The sequence below is a fragment of the Hemitrygon akajei genome, chromosome 4 (genome assembly GCF_048418815.1).
Source record: "Hemitrygon akajei chromosome 4, sHemAka1.3, whole genome shotgun sequence".
Lineage (NCBI taxonomy): Eukaryota > Metazoa > Chordata > Chondrichthyes > Myliobatiformes > Dasyatidae > Hemitrygon > Hemitrygon akajei.
In genome coordinates this window covers 26,895,078-26,914,830 of record NC_133127.1, presented here as the reverse complement: position 1 = coordinate 26,914,830, position 19,753 = coordinate 26,895,078, and the positions used below count along the sequence as shown (strand labels likewise).

At 44.1% G+C, this 19,753-nt stretch overlaps 1 protein-coding gene across 3 annotated transcripts in view; it reads left to right on the top strand.

The window, feature by feature from the left end:
- The first annotated feature begins 11,149 nt into the window (after positions 1–11,149).
- Positions 11,150–19,753, top strand: part of LOC140726168 (uncharacterized) — a 54,127-nt gene continuing 45,523 nt past the window's right edge. Inside the window, exon 1 of one of the 3 annotated variants that reach the window (XM_073042167.1) lies at positions 11,150–11,699. The gene's annotated coding sequence lies outside the window, so the exon portion shown is untranslated. The remainder of the gene's footprint in view (positions 11,700–19,753) is intronic. The other 2 variants (XM_073042166.1, XM_073042163.1) reach the window with 2 other exon arrangements.

Below are 19,753 nucleotides of genomic sequence, written 5' to 3'. Positions count from 1 at the left end.
TGAAACAAGGAAAACAAATAAATACTTTGTTAATCACTCTTTTTTTCAGGCAAACAATCACCTCAGGCAATAGTTTGTAACTTCCCTTTGGACTTTGAGGTAATTCAATGTGGCAGAACCAAGGCAAGGTGAGGCAGCAAGGAAAGACCTGAAGTTTGATTGATTTAAGCCCTGTGCCGAATTGGAGGGCTCAGGCCAAATTGAGGTGACAGGATCCAGGCCTCAGGGCCCGTTGGAACAACCGAACCCTATCAGGGTGCAGGGATCGGAGGCTGGGAACAGGCCGGTTCAGCTTGCTGATCTGCTCTGAGCTGAGCTAAGGGTCTGTGGACAGGCCTGTCTTTGTGGATTCGGTTCAGAAAGCAATTTACTTGCATTCATTGTTTGCATGATTTCTTTTCTTTGCACATTAGATGTTTGATGGTCTTTTTTAAATGGATTCTTTTGGGTTTCTCTGTTTCATAGCTAACTTTTAGGAGACGAATCTCAAGGTTGTATAATGTATACTATACATACTTTGAATACAAATGTACTTTGAACATTGTAATGAAATGATGGGTAGAGGATGACCTGCAAGATGAAGATTTTCACTGTACCTCAGTACATATTACAGTAACAAACCAATTTAACTATTTTGCTTTTCCTGTCAAAGTGGATGATTGCACATTTATCCCACATTATACATCTCTTGCCAAATGCATGCATATTCGCCTAACCTATCTGCATCCCTTTGTAGTTTCCTATGTGCTGTTCAACCGGCCATCTTTGTGTCAGCTGAAAATCTAGCACACTTCATCTGTGCCATTTATGGAAACTATAAAAAGCTGAAACTCAGCAAAGGCCCCAAGGTTCCACTACTTGTTGAATCTTGCCAACCAGAAAGAGGCCCATTATACGACTCCTTGTTTCCAGTTAATCTCTTATCCGTGCCGATATGCTTCCACCTACTCCATAATCTTTTTTTACTGCAATGCAGCACTTCCATCAAAATTCTAGAAATCATTAAAGAATAACCAGGTACTATTATGTAAAATAGTCAAGGGCATGTGGACTGAACTCTCACTATCTTATTTTTAAACATTTCTCATTTATCAGATGTTCTTTCCCCTTTAGCAGCTGCTCTCAGTGTAGCTCTGCTATATCTACTGAGGATGCAAACCTTTGCGAGTCTGCTGAGGTGGTTGAAGGCCCAATGACTGTGCGTCCAAGTCCGAATCTGAGTCTGGTAGAGTCTGGAGGCCGATGAAGACTGTGTATGGGTAGCCTTGGGGTTAGAGAACTGTGTATGGGTCTGAGTGGGAGGAAGGAATGTGGCTCATTTAGCTGTGGTTGTTTTGTTGCTTGTTGTATTCTGTGTTGTTCTGCCAAGCATTGTGGACATGATATGTTGGTGCCAGAATGTGAGGTGACTTGTGCAGGCTGTTCCCAGTACACCCTTGGTTGTTCACGCAGTCGACATGTTTCATTATGTTTTGATGTACATGTTGTACAAGCTTCAGTCTTGAATCCATCTTCCCTAACCACCCACCCCCCAAGCCCAAATTGAAAGTATAACTTCATCTTTTCCCAAGACGACCTTAAAGCTTATGGAACACTGGTCATCACTCCAAAAGGGATCTTCCTTCCTGATAGGTCGTAGGCACTTAAACCTGATGAGTATTTGAGTTAACAAGTCCCTGAGTGAGCAGGAGGCAGAGTGTAAGTTTAGAAAACCTAGTTAATGAAGGATATTGTATGTCTGATTAAGGAAAAGAAGAAAACATGTTTTTGGTACTGCAATTATTTATCAAATAAATAATTTATAAGGGATATAGAAAAAAATTTCTTACTTCTGGTAAGATGGCACCCTCTCGGGGTTCAACCAAAGGTTTTTTTCTTTGTTAAATGTGTTTCTTATGATCACAAGATGGTGCTGGGCTCCAAGATCTTTGGGTACTGCAGGTCTACCCCATCGGTGAGCAGCTTGTTGATCAGAGGAGATGCCTGGGGTGTCAGCAGAGCTGACTGGTGTGTTGGAGTAGACCTGGGTGCAGACTGTATTGCTGCCTGCTGGTTGAAGGCATCAGAATTGGTGCACAAGGCGGCGTGCAGTGTAACCGTGGGTGATTGGCTTGGATGTTCCTTGATCCTTGATGGACATTGATAATGTAAGATGCCACAGGCCTGTTTCCCTTGTTTGCTGGCACAACAGGCAGCATGGGAGCTGCACGGCCTCCGTTGTAGTGAGGACTGGGCCTCATGCTGCAAGCTTGCCTGCTGCTGCCGTCAAGGAGAGAGATGATGAAGGCAGTGTAGCGAGGCATCCATGCGCGATTGGAGGCTTGCCTCCCCAATCAGTGCTGCCTTCAGTGTTCGATAGGTGAATGACATGCTGGATTGCAGTAGCTGCACACTGCCGGGAATCTGTACAAACAATTTGTGGGACATGTCGCACAGGGTCTTGGACTATATATGTGTCTTTTTACTTGGCTATGTTTTTTTTATAATGTGTTGAGTATGTTTTGCATCTTGGCCCCAGAGGAATGCTCTTTCATTTGGCTGTATTCATGTATGGTGACTGATAATTAAACTTGAATTTGAATTAGAATTTTTGAAGAAAATTAGGAGGGCATAAAGGGGCCATGAAGTGTCCTTGGCAAGTAGGAGTAAGGAGAATCGTGAAACCTTTATTATGAGAAGTATGGGGGAGTGAAGAAAGGGATAGGTCCCCTCAGGGACAAGAGACAGTATATGCATAGGCCACAGAATATGAGTGACTTCCAAAATGAAGATTTCTCATTTGTTTTACAAGGCAGAAGCACATGGAGGCTGGAGAGTTAAAGGAGGGTTACAGCCATCGCCTGAGTTATGCCTTTCTAGTTACAGAAATACACCCTTATGGAATTCACAAACTACGACCCAAAAATCCAGGATATGGAATATAATGAACTCGTGTGGAATTGATGTGTGGAAAATAAAGAAATAAATGCAAAATGTTAAAAAACACCAAATTTTGCCTATTTTAACTCAGATTTATTGAGACATGCAGAGTTTGGCTGTTTTATTTTAGCACCATTAAGTTCAGTTCGCTGTCTTGTGGTTTCTTCTTTAGGAATTTTCCATACTATTTACCCTCAAGAAGCAAAGTTAGCAAATTAAACCTAAATTAAAAAGCTAAAGTCTGTCCCGATCTGTCCTGAGACTTACAGGCTCATCAGGCGGGTGCTTATGCTGGTTTCCGTGGTGTGAAGCGACTGAGAGTACGAGACTCCCCCCCCCGATAGGATGCCAGTCTATCGCGAGGTTAACCCCCAGCATTTTGCTGGTACCCATTTTCAGCTGGGTGGACTGGAGCAATGTGTGGTTAAGTTCCTTACTCAAGGACACAACACACTGCCTTGACTGGGGCTCGAACTCATGACCTTCAGATTGCTAGTCCAACGCCTTAACCACTTGGCTACATGCCTCATGTAAACCTAAACAGCCATGGGTATTTGTAGTGAGTTGTCTCGTTAAACCAATATTTGATATGAGTTTTAAAAGTGTACATCCCTATTCAAAGTGAAGGCTGGAAGGGGATCAACATCTGTAGTCACTTGTGTCTTCAAACACAGCTGCTGGTCATTTAAGAGGTTTGCTTTGGAAACTGCAAGGCAAAGGCCACCATAACACACCAGCAGCTACGATACAATCATTACTGTTGACAGAAAAACATTCCTTAGAAATGCCTCTCCACATAACATGGTATTCAATGGGAAACAGGATTTTGCATTATGGAAAATCACGATAGATGTTTTCTTCCAGTAAGATGGTAGCACGTGCGGATGCAGCAGCCCCTTGGAGGATAAAGGTGTTTATTTTCTTTTTTAAATGTCAACTTTACGAGTGCAAAGGGCTCCAAGAACTTGAGGTACTGCAGATCTACCCCATCAGTGAGCTGCGGGCTACAGGAAGGCATCGGAGTTGGTGTGCGAAAGCGGCGTGCAGTGTAACCATGGGTGATTGTCTTGGGTGTTTCTCCTGTGATCACAAGATCCTGTTGGACATTGATAATGTAAGATGCTGCAGGAATAGTTCCCTTTTCGGTGATGTGACAGATGGCGGAGCAGCTGCGTGGCCTTGGTTGTAGCGAGGACAAAGCACTAATCCATGGGCTTGCCAGATGCTGCAGACCAGGAGAGAAGACACTGGAGGCATTGTAGTGTGGTGCTCACACTCGGTTGGGAGCTGGCCTCTCTAGTTGGTACTTCCCCTTGATCCCTGACCAGCAGATTATATGTATGCGTTGGTCTGCAGACTGCTGGTAAACGCACCATCAAGTTTTGCACCTTGGCCCCAGAGGAATGCTGATTCATTCAGCTGTATTCAGGTGTGGATGAATGATAATTAAACTTGAATTTGATTTGATTTGATTTTTAGGATAGCAGCCCCTCCCTAGCATGGGAAGATACAAGTACAATGATATCCTATATCAAAAAAGAGGAAGTATTAGAAATATTAGAGCAGCTTAGGGTAGATAAATCCCCAGGGTCAGCCAGGATCTATATCCAGGATGCTAAGGGAAGCAAGGAGATCACAGGAGTTCTGACAGAGAGTTTTGCTTCTACTTTAGCCATGTTAGAGGCAACAGAAGGCTCTATGATGGTTAACATTATCCCCTTGCTCAAAAAGGGCAGTAGGAAACTACAAGCCCAAAGGCTTTGCATCAGTGGTAGGGAAGATACTGAAGAAGTTCCTGAGACAAGATTTGTCTCATTTGGACAGGCAGGGAGTAATTAGGATAAGTTGATATGGTTTTGCGCAGAGTAAATCATATCTCACAAATCTGACTTAATTTTTGAGGGGTTAACTGAGGAGATTGTTGAAGGAAAGGCAGTAGATGTTATCTAAAATATGAACTTCAGCAAGGCTTTGGACAATCTCACATGATAGGCTCACCCAGAAGGTTAAGGCACAAGCAATCCATGGAGAATTGGGAAACTGGATCCAAAATTGGCTGTGTGAGAGGAGCTAGAGGGTAATGGTGGATAGGTGTTTTTCTGACTGGAAATCTGTAACAAGTGGTGTACCATGGGGATTAGCACTGACCTTATAGATTGATATAGATATATAGAAACATAAATTACTATACTTGGATATGAATATCAGTAGTATGAATAGTATGTCTGTGAAATATACAGGGTATGATAGTGGTATTATATTATAGACACAGCAACAAGCAGCAGTCACTTAAAGGGTAGGGAAATAAAGAATTACCCATAACTGTACAAATTACAGGTTTTATTAGTGGGAGATTTGAACGTCCCTGGGCCACCCAGAGTTAGAATCAGAATAAGAATCTGGTTCAACATCACTGACATACAGTCCTGTGCAAAACTCTTTGACATGTAAATATAGCTAGGGTGGCTAAGACTTTTGCACAGTACGTATATGTGGAGTGGGAAGTGACTTTATAGACCTGGCAGGAGCAAAGGATGCTGTGAACGGCGAAGGTGGAGCACCATGAAAGGAGTGTGGGATAGGTGGCAGAGAAAGAGTGCCACGGTGGAGGGGGGCGGTGTGTGGTGAGGGTGCAGACACATCCAGCCTTGAGACACTAGGCAAGGTAATTTGATTCCAGACAATTGGTTTATTGATCATTGCACAATGTCCGTCAGGTGCATCCCACTCCATCCTCTCCCTCTTCCCCTTTTCCCAACCATGGTTCCCCTCTCCCTGCCTCCTTCCCAATCTCAGTCCACAATAGAGAGACATGTAAGAACCAGGTTTATTATCACTTACATACGTCATGAAATTTGGTTTCTTCTGCAGCAGCAGTACAATGCAATACATAAAATCACTACAGTATGGCATATGTGCAAAATTAAGGGAGGGAAGTTTAGGGGAAACATCAGGGGTAAGTATTTTTACACAGAGGGTTGTGAGTGCCTGGAATGACTTGCCAGGGATGGTGGTGGGGGCTAAAACATTAGGGGTATTTAAGAGCCTCTTGGACAGGCACATGGATGAAAGAAAAATAGAGGGTTATGGGGTAGTGTGGGTTTAGTACTTCTTTTTTTAAGGATTATATGGGTCGGCACAACATGGAGGACTGAAGGGCCTGTACTGTGCTGTAGTGTTCTATGATTCTATTGTGAACCTCCTCTGGACCCTCTCCAATGCCAGCACATCTTTTCTAAGATGAGGGACCCACAACTGTTCACAATACTCACGGTGAGGCCTCACCAGTGCGTTATAAAGCCTCAGCATCACATCCTTGCTCTTGTATTCTAGACCTATTGAAATGAACGTCCTCAGCACCGACTCAACCTGCAAGTTAACCTTCAGGCTGTTCTGCACACGGCCTCCCAAGTCCCCCTGCATCTCAGATTCCTGGATTTTCTCCTCGTTTTAAAAAATTGTCCGCCCATTTATTTCTACTACCAAAGTGCATGACCATGCATTTTCCAACATTGTATTTCATTTGCCACTTCCTTGCCCATTCTCTTAATCTGTCTAAGTCCTTCTTCATCCTGTTTTCTCAACACTACCTGCTCCTCCACCAATCTTCCTATCATCTGCAAACTTGGCAAAAAAAGAAACATCCATTCCATCATCTAAATCATTTATATACAGCATAAAAAGAAGTGGTCCGAACACTGATCCCTATGGAACACCACTAGTTACTGGCAGCCAACCAGAAAAGGATCCTTTTATTCCCACTTGCTACCTCTTACCAATCAGCTAATGCTCTAACCATGTTAGTAACTTTCCTGAAATACCATGGGCTTTTGACTTGATGTGCGGTACTTTGTCAAAGGCCTTCTGAAAGTCCAAATATACAACATCCACTGCATCCCCTTTATCTATCCTACTTGTAATCTCCTCACAGATATATACATAATAATTTTGCACAGTATTGTATGTCATGAAATTTGTTGTTTTGTGACAGCAGAATATTGTACTACAGAATCAAAAAACAAAAAATTACAATTATCTATATATATATATAAAATATATAAAATAAATTAACTAAGTGATGCAAAATTGACCAATCAGAAATCTGATGGCAGTGGGGAAGAAGTTGTTCCTAAAACGTTAGTGTGTGCCTTCGGAGTCCTGTACAATACCTCCTCCTTGATGGTAGCAATGAGAAGAGGTCATGTCCTGGGTGATCGGGGCTGTTAATGATGGATACCGCCTTTCTGAGCCATCGCTCCTTGAAGATGTCATTGATGCTGGGAAGGCTAGTGCCTATGACGGAGATGGAGCTTGCATTGAGAAACGGGGAGAAAAAAGACACACGCACATCATGCAAACACAAGGGGCAAACAGCAGCATTCTGAACCAGACTGAGTCCTTAGATCTGCTCTCCAGAGCAGCTGGAGTAGGCCCAAGCCTTGATCTCCATTCATCATATTAGCAGGCAAAAATGCTGTGAAACTCGCAGAGACAAAAGTTGAGGAGCAGCTTACAGCCTAGGTGTTTCCAGTCTATCTGAATCGGCATTTAAATTGTCCAAGCCCCAGGTAGTGTCTCAGTCCAGGACCCAGATCCTGGCACAGCGACATGCTTGGGCTACACAGTCTAAAGCCATTCTCGATATCAGCAATCGGCTTGGCATTTGGAGTGATCCAACCTCGCATCCAGGTTAAGTGGATGAGCACTGAAAATCTTGCACATCGACTCCTCTCCAAATGCCCACTCCAACTCCAACAGTCATACCAACTCCATCTGCGAACCACATTTTGAACATATTGTACCTATGTTTTGCAATGTACCCGCATGGCCCTTCCTTCAAATCAGCTTCACCTCTGCTTCCTTCTTCATTGTTTGCAGAGATAGTTGACCACAATTTACTTCAGAAAAGATGTTATTGGTAATGTTTTTAGTCAAATTCCTTGCCTCTTGAACCACCAGTGAGCTGTTGCATGCGTTCGGTTGCACCATCCTAAACCGGATTTTAAACCAGCTGAGTCTCACTGATGCTGAGTGCAAGGTTATGTTGCAACATGACTCAACCAGCTGATCAACCCTCCTCTGATGCCACCAACTCCCCTCTCCCCTCTGATCCCAGCTTTAATCCCTGCCATGTCTTTATCATTCCCTCCAAGCTTCCCCTCTCTGAGGCAGAATTTTCTGTCTTCAACAAGGGCATTACCTTTGTTCTCCTTCATCAACACCCCAGTGAGTTCCACGCTTGTCATGATGGCCAGCTCTTCTTCCATCACATCTGCTTCTGAGCCCATTTCTTTGGCAAGAATCCCCTACCCTGCACTGATGACCCCTTCTCCCATCTCCAACCCTCTTCCTCTTCTTCGACACCCCACACTAGTTCTCCACCTGCTCTGGATCTTTTCTTCTCTAATTGCCAACAAGACTTCAGTACTCCCCACTCCACCTTGAACCCTGAACCTCTGAACGAACTTTCCTTCAGCGCTGTCTGCACCAATCTGAATATAACCATCAAATCCACAGACGAAAGGGACACTGGTGTAGTGTGTTTGACTGACCCCTACCTTGTTGAGAACACGTGGCAAGCCTCAGAAACCTCCCACTGACTCCTTGAAAAGGATCCCACTCAGGATCCAACACGATCTCTAATCTCATGAACTCTGGAAAACTCACAGTTCCCTTACCCCTCCCTACTCATTTCTACCTCCTACCCAAGATCTAAACCCATAGTCTCTGCCTGTTCCTACCCCAATGAACTCATGTCTCTATACCTGAACCCCATTCTACACCCCTTGGTTCAGCCCCTTCCCGCCTGTATCCATGATACTTCAAATACTTTTGATGTCCAGTCCCTATACACTTTCATTCTCATCAAGAAGGCCTTAAAGCTCTCTATTTCTTTCTCTTCAAAATACCCAACTAGTTCCCCTACACCACCACCCTCCTCCATCTGGCAGAACTGGTCCTTACCCTCAACTATTTCTCCTTCAGTTCCTCCCACTTCCTCCAAACTCACATGGGCATCTGCATGGGCCCCAGCTACACCTGCCTTTTCTTTGACTACATAGCACAGTCCATGTTCCAATCCTTCCCTGATAATGTTTCCCAATGCTTCCTATGCTGCACTAACAACTGCACTGGTGCTGATTCATGCACCCATGCTGAGCTCGTTAATTTCATCAACATTGCTTTCAATTTCCATCCTGTCCTTAAATTCACTTGGTCTACTTCTGATACCTCACTCCCCTTTCTCAATCACTCTATCTCAATCTCCGGAGACAAACTGTCTACTGCTATCTTTTATAAACCACCTGGTTCCCACAGTTATTTTGACTATACCTCTTCCCACCCTGTCTCCTGTAAAAATGGTATTCCCTTTTCTTAGTTCCTTCATTGTCGCCACATCCATTCTCAGGATGTAGCTTCCCTTTCCTGGACATCAGAGAGTCCTCCTTCTTCAAAGAATGGAGTTTCCCTTCCTCCGCCATTGAAGCTGCCTTCACTCACCTCGCATCTTTTCCTGGACATCCGCGCTCACCCATCTTCCTGCTGCCTTAACAGGAACAGAATTCCTCTTGTGCTCACCGACCACCCCATAAGTCTTCGCATCCAACACATCATTTGCCACAACTGCCATCTTCAACGATATCCTACCACCAAACAGGTCTTTACCCCTCCCCCCCACACTCTCCACCTTCCCCAGGGTTCACTCCCTCAGTGATTCACTTGTCCATTTGTCCCTCTCCCATTAATCTAATTAATCTCCCTCCTGGCATATATCCCAGCAAGTGACAGTAATGCTACTCGTCCCCATTTACTTCCTCCCTCACCTCCATTCAGGGCCCAAACAGTCCTTCAGCTGAGACAAAACTTCACCTGAGAATTTGTTGGGGTCATCTATTGTATCTGGTGCTCCTGATGTGGCCTCCTCTACACTGGTGAGACCCGACGTAAATTGAGGGAACTGCTTTGTCAAGTACCTCTGCTCCATCTGGCAAATGTGTAATTTCACAGTGGCAAACTATTTCAATTTCTATGCCCATTCCCATTCCAACACGGCTGTCATGGTCCGGTCCGTTAACTACTCATTTCAGTTAATTTCCTTTTCCCCGTGTTCCACTGGGCTTCTTGATTAGGGCACCTGATCTTCATTCGAACCGGCAGCATAAAACCTCCGGCTGACATCTACTCGCTGCTGGTTTGTCACCGTAGCCAGTGCGGCTATGCTCCTTCTCAGCCGCCAAGGATAAGGGACTGTCTTCATGAGCTTCTCTGTGTCAAGATCCCTCCTGTTTGTTTTTGTCGTCTCGTGTCCGGCTGAGTATTGCTGGTCATTTGGCTGCTGCTCCAAGCCGCGGTACGAATTGTCTGTCGTTGTTTGTTTTTGTCATCGTGTCTGGCTGAGTAGAGCTGGCCATTTGCTGCTGCTCTGAGCCGCAATATGAATTGTCTGCCATTGTTTTTTTTTTGTCGTCTTGTGTCCAGTTGAGTGTTGCCGGCCGTTTTGCCGCTGCTCCGAGCTGGGTCGCGAGTGGTCTGTCATTGTTTTGTTGAGTCCCAGTTCAGTCCAGGTCCCTGATCCAAGTCCCAGTTCAGTCCAGGTCCCGGCTCCGTGTCCCAGTTCAGTTCATGTCCTGGCTCTGAGTCCAGGTCCTGGTTCCGAGTTCCAAGTCAAGTCCAAGTCCTTCTCTGTGTCAAGTCTCCTTGCCTGTATCCTGCACTTGGGTCCACTCCCTACGCTCCATTGCAACACAGTCTTCCTCTTTTGTCATGATGAGGCCATCCTCAGGGTGGAGGAGCAACACCTCATATTTTGTCTGGGTACACTCCAACCCGATGGCATGAACATCGTTATCTCCTTCTGGTAATTTTTTTTGCTCCCTCCCCCTTCTGTCTTCTTCTTTTCCCCACTCTGATCTCTTAACTCTTCTCTACACCTGCCTATTGCCTCCTCCTGGTACCCCTCATCGTCCCTTTCTCCCACACTCCAATACCCTCTCCTTCTTCTCCAGTCCTTTTACCTTTCCCACCCACCTGGCTTCGTCTGGCTAGTCCTCCTTCCCCTCCCCCACCGTTGTATTCTTGCGTTTCCCCCCTTACTTTCCCGTTCTGAAACCTCGGCGTTCAATCATTTCTCAGAGCATCTGACCTGCTGAGATCCTGCAGCATTTTGTTTGTGTTAATCTAGCTCACTCCCTTACGCCTCCTCGTCACCACCTGAAATTCTGCCAACAAATAGTTGTGTCATCACGGCGTAAAGGATCAGAGAGTTGAGGGGCTGAATGGGGCGGAAGGATAGAGTGCATTCTGCCTGAAAGTTAGGCTGCGCAGATGAGCCCTGCCGCAGTTGATCGGCTCGCTTGCTCCCGTGCACCATAAATGGTTCAAGTTTTTCCGGCTGCTCGAACTCTTCGCATCGTGACTTGCAGCGAAGCGCTGCCGGTCTGTGAATGGTGAGACGAGCAGCGAATGGGAGAGTCGTCTGCTATTCGACAACCCGGGGCAGGAGAGGGACCGAACCGGAGACTCGGAACAACACCAGGGGCGGCGCGGGGCGGGGCGGATTCGGGTCTTTGTCGGCAAGGTTAGCGCAGGCTTTAGGGGCATCTGGGGGTCAAAGGGTGAGTGGGCGGACTAGCTGGCAGAGGTGCAGGGGCCAGCCTCGCCTGGCAGTCGAAGGCTTGCTTCTTTAACAGCATTCTTGTTCCAACACGCCGGGATCGAGCGGTTAAGCGGAATCTTCCCATGCACCACCAATTTGGATGAGAAACGTCTTAAAGCATCAGGTGAGCTCAGTAAATATTACCTGTGTCAGACATCGGCCTGTTTACATCCGGCAGACATTGTTCCTTCCACCAGAAATGAGCCCCGACGTGTCTCCTGCTGCACTCTGCCAACTATTTGGATGTTGTGTTATATTTAAATTTATTTAATACAATTTAAAGAAACACCGGAAGGTTATTTCCGATTCGGTCTGGGAAGAAATCGAAAATATTTTTTTGAGTTGACAGTCCGACAGCAACTTCCTGGATTGGAATCACATGGTTCCTGTTTGATGATCAGCTTTCTGATCTCAGTTGAAAGGAACGAAGGTGTGTGCGCGCCTCATGAGCTGTGGAAAACCGGCATCCAGTGCAACAAATGTGGATTATGAAAACAAATGATAGTTTCTGAAAGGGAAAATTGTTACAGTGTCTAAATATATTTGTGAGCATTTCCCGTGGTGAAGTACCAATACATGGTGTCACAGTGAAGCCAAGTCTACATCCTGGTCAACCCACACAAAATGCTGGAGGAACTCAGCAGGTCAAGCGGCATCTATTGGGGGGGGGGGGAATAAACAGTTGATTATTTTATTTCCCTCCATAGATGCTGCCTGACTTCCTGAGTTCCTCCAGCATTTTGTGGCTGTTGCTCAAGATTCCAGAATCTCTTGTGTCTCTACTTTCTAGTCAGTTGTTCTTTTGAGCTGCACATTTATGCCTCTAGGCAGAGGTTGGGCATGTTATTGGAAAGGCTGCATTACTGCATCTTGTCTCTCTTGGCTGGTAGTACATGTTTACAAAGAGTTCACATCACCACTGTGTGTTTACAATGTGAATATTTAAACTTCTTCAGGGTAGGCATACCTTGAGGAGACTCCACGATGGAGCACCAGATAAGACGATAAGACATATGAACAGAATTAGGCCATTTGGCTCATCAGTTCTACTCCGCCATTCAATCATGGCTGATCCTTTTTTTTCCCTCTTCAGCCCCACTCCCCGCTGTTTTCTTTGTAACCTTTGATGCAGTGTCCAATCAAGAACCTGTCAGGCTCTGCCTTAAATAGACCCAATGACTTGGCCTCCACCTCTGCCTGTGCTGATATATTCAACAATCTCAACACCTTCTGGCTAAAGAAATTCCGCCTCTCTGTTTTAAATGGACACCCCTCTATCCTGAAGTTGTGCCCTCTTGTCTAGACTTCCCCACCATGGGAAACATCCTTTCAACGTCAACTCTGTAGAAGCCTTTCAACACTTGAACTATTTCAACGAGATCCCCCCCTTATTATTTTAAATTCCAGCGAGTATGTTGTGGAGTCAGTTCTTTGTTGGCCTTTCTTCAGTCCTGGAAAGGAAGTATAAGGAAGCCAGAATAAGATGGTCAGTTGAAGGGAAGGAGTCAACATGGTTTAAATCTTCTCTTCAACTTGAGTTCAGTGGGACCCAGTCTCACTGCTCCCCCACTGAGATCTCTGCTGCTCTCTGACTCCTCAACCATGTGCTCATCCAGACTTGCTACCACCTATCACCTGCCCTCTTGTACTCCTTCCCCATCCCCCACCTTCATATTCTGGCTTCTATCCCCTTTCTTTCCAGTCCTGGTGAAGAGTCCTGCTCCCTTGCTTTAGACACCTCCACGAAAGGGTAAAGATAACAGCTGTCTGTGCCCCTCATAATTATCAAGCTCCCCCTCAGCCTCCCCCATTCCAGGGGGAAAAAATGAAGCCTATCCAGTCTTTCCACATACCTAAGATGCTCCATCGCGGTGAATCTCCTGTGCACTCTCTCCAAGTGCATTACATCCTTCATAAGCAGCACTCCAGCTGTAGCCTAACCAGTGTTGTGTATTTTCCCCTAATCTCCTGAGTACTAAGGAAGCCTGCAAACCAGCCAATGAAAGCCTTCAGATTCGGATTCATTTTATTTATCATCAAGACGTACAGTACTGTGAAATGCATTGCTTGTGTTAACAACCAACTGAACCTTAGGGTGTGTTGGGGAGCAGCCCGTAAATGTCGCCACACATTCCAGCATCAGCATAGCATGTCTCCGATGCTCAGCAGAAGAACACAGAACACAACAAGCAACAGAACAACATTGAAACACACCCCATTCCTCACCATCAGGGATCCATTGAGCACTAAGTGGCTTCTGTTCCTCAGTACTCCCTAGGAATCTTCCATTTATAATGTACACTCTGTTAGTCCTCCCCAAAATACATCACCTCACACTCGGCAAAATTAAATTCTATCTGAAATTGCTTTGTCCATTTTACCTACTAATCAGTGTCATCTAACTCCTACTTTTAAATTCTCATCTGAATTGCTAATATATATCATAAACATCTGAATTGCTAATCTGTAGGCAGACGGGATTAGTTTTGTTGGCCATTTGATTACTAATTGAATTGGTTTGTCACAACGTTGTGGCTGAAGCACCTATTCCTGTGCTGTAATGGTCTATGTTCTAAAATGTAAGGGTCCCAGCACTACTTCCTGCAGATCCCATAAGACAAAGACCCCTCATCAAGATTCCACCATTACCTTCTGCCTCTATTACCAAGCCAGTTTTCTAATTTAGACCATAGAAGCAAGATTAGGCTATTCGGCCCATCAAGTCTCTTCACTGTTTGATCGTGTTGCTTTATTTTTCCTCTCAACTCCATTATCCTGCCTTCTCCCCTTAACTTTCAACACCCTTACTAATCAACATTTGCTTTAAATATTAAATATAAATGTGCCCTGTATTCCATGGATTCTGACCCTTTGGACCAAATTTGCATCCCTTACTGAAGGTTGCCACACTGCCCTCAATAACACATTTTGAATTGCTTTTGGAATTGGAATTGGTTTATTATTGTAACATTTACCAAGGTATAGTGAAAAACTTTTCTTGCTTACTACAGTTCAAATCATGACACAGTGCATTGAGACAGAACAAGGTACAACAATAACAATGCAGAATAAAGCTGCAGGGAAAGTGCAGTGGAGATAAATAATAAAGTGCAAGATCATAATGAGATAGATTGTGAGGTCAAAATCCAATTTATTGTACCAGAGAACTATTTAATGATCTTATAACAGTGAGATAGAAACTGTCCTTGATCCTGGTGCTAAATACTATCAGGTTTTTGTATCACTTGTCTGATGTGAGAGAGAAGAGAGGATGCCTGGGGTAGGTGGGGTCTTTGATTTTGCTGGCTAATTTATTGTTGCAATGAGAAGTCAATGGAGGTGAGCCTTCTTTCCATGATCTGCTGAGCTGTGACCACACTCTGCAGTTTCTTCAGGTCACGTGCAGAGCAGTTGCCATACTAAGCTTTTATGCATCCAGATAAGATACTTTACAATTGAAATTTCTTGACCTCTCTGAAAAATTAGGTCAAACAGAATCTGCACAAACAAACTCTTAGTCAGTATTGTTGATTACCGTAATCATTGCCTTTCCAAGTGTAGATTCATCCTGTCTGTCAATTCTTTCTAGTAATGACATTAGACTAGAATTTCTGGTTTATCCTATTACCTTTCCTGAACAAAGGAATAATATTTACTTTGCTGTAGGCAAAAGGCACCTCACCTCTGTGCAACGAAGATCTAAAAATATGTCTGGATATTTGGATCTTTGCATCTCATAGCCTAGGATACATCTCATCAGGATGTATCCACCTTTTACCAAGACATCTAATATCTCCTCTTTTATAGTAATAGCATTTTCTAAAATTTTACTGCCCTTCCCCTTGGATGCTTCACCTCTGAAGTCTGTCTTCTTCATGATTAAAGGTTAAAAATATTCTTTTAGGACAATGCTACATTTTCTGCCTTCATGTATAGATTGCTAACTTGGTTCGGAATGGGCCCTCCATTGCCCGTGTTATCATCTTGTGCTTAATATGCTTTTGAATTTTCCTTAATTGTGTCTGCCTTTTCAGGCTCCCTCTTTGCTCTCCCAATTGTTTTCCTAAGGGCCCTCCTGCACTTTCTATATCTCTCTACGGTTTTCAGTTTTCTAAACCTACTCTATGCTTCTTTTAGCTTTGACCATCCCGCGATTTCATTTGACATTTGGGTTCCTTGGACATGATGTCCTTCACTTTCCACACTTCCAGGGACATGTTGCCTCTGAAAGCCCTTTGCTTTAACCTTCCCACTTGACAGAGGTAAATTAAACCAGACGTATCTACATTCTGGCTACCTCTGCCAGGATATTGAAACCGACTTTCCTCCAATTCAGAATCTTAATTTCATGATGATTCTCATCTATGACTACCAAAAAGAATTTTGTTTGCTGTTTCCAAAATACTACTCCAGTGTCCACTACTCTCTGTAGTCTTTTGCCTTCCCGAGGATTGGAGTTTTTGTACCAGGCTGTGATGCAACCTATCTGGAACTATATCTAGTATAACCTCTAGTAGGATTATGTAAGAAGGTGGAGGGAGGGGAAGGAGTACAAGCTGGCAGGTGTTAGGTGAAGCCAGGTGAGAGGGAACATAGATTGATGGGGGAGAGGGGATAAAATGAGAAGCTGGGAGGTGATAAGTAGAAAAAGTAAAGGGCTAAGGAAGAAAGAATCTGATAGGAGAGGAGAGTGGACCATAGGAGAAAAGGAAGGAGAAGGGACGACAGAGGGCACCTCTCCCACTTGCATATCTTGGCTTCTTTCCCCTTCCTTTTCAGCCTTGATGAAGGGTCTCAGCTCGAAATGCCAACTGTTTGTTCCTCACTGTAGATGCTATATGACCTGATGTGTACCTCCAGCATTTTATGTGTGGTGGATGTAATTGCACCATTTAAAATATATTTGGACAGGTTCATGGATAAGAAAGATTTTGAGGAATATGAGTACTCTGCCTCACCTCCAACTAAAGTTCTACTGGATGGGAGCTCATCTACAGGACCAACAAGTGCCTGTCCGACATTGTTAACCTCTCTGAAGAGTTTTCTCTGTATCTTCAGTAATCGAGCAGTCACGTGCTGATGACAGACAATTTTGAGAGATATTGAGGCCATGGTAAGGAGCTACATAGCAGGTATGGGCAGGAAGGATCAAATGAGGTACTTGAGGAGTATAACAAATGCAAGAGAACACTGAAGAAGGAAATCAGGAGTGTGGAAAAAAAAGGCATGAGCTTGCTCTAGCAGACAAAGTGAAGGAGAATCCCAAGGATTTCTATAGATATATTAAGAGTGAAAGGATATCAAGGAACAAAATTGGTCCTGCTGAATATCAGAGTGGTCATTTATGCATGGACCCGGTATAGATGGGGGAGATCTTAAATGGATATTTTTGCATCTGTATTTACTCCGGAGACAGACACAGAGTCTATAGAAGTGAGGCAAAACAGCAGTGAGGTCATGGGCTGCATACAGGTTACAGAAGAGGAGGTGTTTGCTGTGTTGATGCAAATTAGGGTGGATACTATAACTTCCCATTGCCTGACAAGGTGTTCCCTCATACCTTATGGGAGAAATTGCAGGGGCTGTAAAAGAGATATTTAAAATGTCTTTAGGAATGGGTGTAATGCCAGAATATTGGAGGATTGTTAATTTTATTCCATTGTTTAAGAAAGGCTCTGAAAATAAGCCAGGAATTATAGGCCAGTGTGCCTGACATCAGTAGTGGGTAAGTTACTAGAAGGTATTGTAGAGGACTGGATATTTAAGTATTTGAATAGACAGGGACTGATTAGAGATGGTCAACATGGCTTTGTGTGTGTTAAGTTGTGTCTAATCAACCTTTTGTAGAGTTTTTTAAGGAAGCTACCAGGAAAATTGATGCAGTGGAAGTTGTCTATATGGACTTTAGCAAGGTCACCGACAAGGTCCCATACGTGATTTTGGTCAAGAAGGTCAGTCGCTTGGTGTTCAGGATGAAACAGTAAATTGGATAAGAAATTGGTTTCATGGAAGAAGGCAGAGAGTGGTAGTAGAGGTTTGCCTCTGTGACTGACGACCTGGGACTAGGTGCTCAGTCTGTTGCTGTTTGTCATCTGTATCAATGATCTGGATAATAGCATGGTAAGCTAGATCAGCAAATTTGTGGATGACACCAAGATTAGTGGCACAATAGACAGCGAAGAAGGCTATCAAAACTTGCAGCAGGATCTGGACCAACTGGAAAAATCAGCTGAAAATTTGCAGATGGGTTTTATTGCAGGTAAGTATGAGGTGTTATTCTTTGAGAGGACAAACTAGGGTAGAACTTACACGGTGAGCTGTAGGGCCCCAAGGAGTGTGGTAGAACAAAGGGATCTGGAAATACAGATTCACAATTCCTTGAAAGTGGTGTCAGAAGTTCATTGGGTGGTAAAGAGAGCTTTTGGCACATTGGCCTTCATAAATCAAATTGCTGAGTACAGGAGTTGAGATATTATGTTGAAGTTGAAAAAAAAAATTGGTGAGGTCTAACTTGGAGTATTTGCTGACTTACCTACAGGAAAGATATGGTTGTTGCCAGGACTTGAGGACTTGAATTATAGGGAAAGGTTGAATAGGTTAGGACTTTATTCCCTCGTGTTGAAGAATGATGGGGAGAATGATAGGGGTATAAAAAATTATGAAGGGTGTAGATAGGGTAAATGCAAGTAGGCTTTTTCCACTGAGGTTAGGTGAGAATAGAACTAAAGGTCATGGGTTAATGGTGAAAGGTATACTGTTTAAGGAGAATGTGAGGGGTCTCAAAGGGTGTTGAGAGCGTGGAATGGAATGCCAGGAGAAGTGGTGAATTTGGGTTCAGTTTCAACATTTAAGAGAAATTTGGATAGGTACATGGATGGGAGGGGTATCAAGGCTATGTTTAATAGTTTAAGCATGGTCTAGGTGGGCTGAACTCCTGTTTCTGTTCTGTAGTTTTCTATGACTATGGCACTGGCGAATACACCAAACTCCAGGTCACTGCTGAGTCCTTCCATGAAACAATTGAGACACGGGACTTTCACAACCATGAAACAAAGGTCCTCTACCGACCTACATTCTCTGGCTGTGGAAATCCATGACAAAAGGCTGGATAATGCGGACTACTTCCTGTATCCTTAACGAATGCAAACATCAATGATGAGATTAACCTTTCCTGTGCCTGCAGAGCCTTCAGGTAAACAAGTTTTGAAGATCAAGACCACAAGCCTAACAGAAGTTGCCTTTGGCCTAGTGTATGCTTCTAAGTTGTGTCTACTTACAGAATACGTCTCAAAACAACACTGTTGCCTCTGCAAAATCCTCCAAATCCACTGGCAATGGTAGCATCCTCTTCTGGCCTCTACTTCTGCAAATGAAGCTCTTCTTCTTTCTCAAAGCAGACACGATTCTGAACTCTATCATGCCAAGAGATTACCAGGCGGACAGATAAAAAGATATTCTCAAAGTTCTCCTGTGGAAACAGTGACATCCTCACTAATTCCTGGGAAGCCCTGCTCCATGAAGTCTCAGAATGGGGGGGGGGGGTGTTCTGAGTGCCATTATGAACCTACTTGGGACCTATTCTTTGTGAGCATACAGAAGCTCAAAGTAAATGGTGAGGAAGACTCATGTACCTGTGGCAGAAGCTGTGGGTCCATCATCAGACATATTTGAATCCACTCAACTTGGAACTTTGGCATGGACTAGATGGGCTGAAAAGCCTGCTTCTTTCCTGTAGTTCTTCACGACTCTGTAAGTGAAAGCAAGTCTTCGTCAATTCTGAATGACTAAATCTGAAGAGAATGGTGATTTTTGTCGCGATCACTTGAGTCCAAGTATGATGTTCTCCTAAGGGGTTGTCTATTAGTGGACCCTCAGGTGCCTATAGAGGACAATATGAGATCTACATAATCTGGTGCAGTGTGGGCAAGAGTAAGTGGTGGCGGTGGTTAGTGATTGGGTCTTTTGGTTGTTGTGTCTCTCCTTTTGCAGCTTTCGCTTGTTCTCTGCAGCACAGTGGAGTTCATTCACATGTAGCACAGCTCTCTCGGACAGAACTCCTCCAGTGTATCAACAACATCTAGAAAACCATTGGTGTTTACAACACGGTCACAATTAACTATGCTAACATTTTAATTCCACCTTATTCAGTTATGAGAATTTAAATTTCTTTGGTGAGTT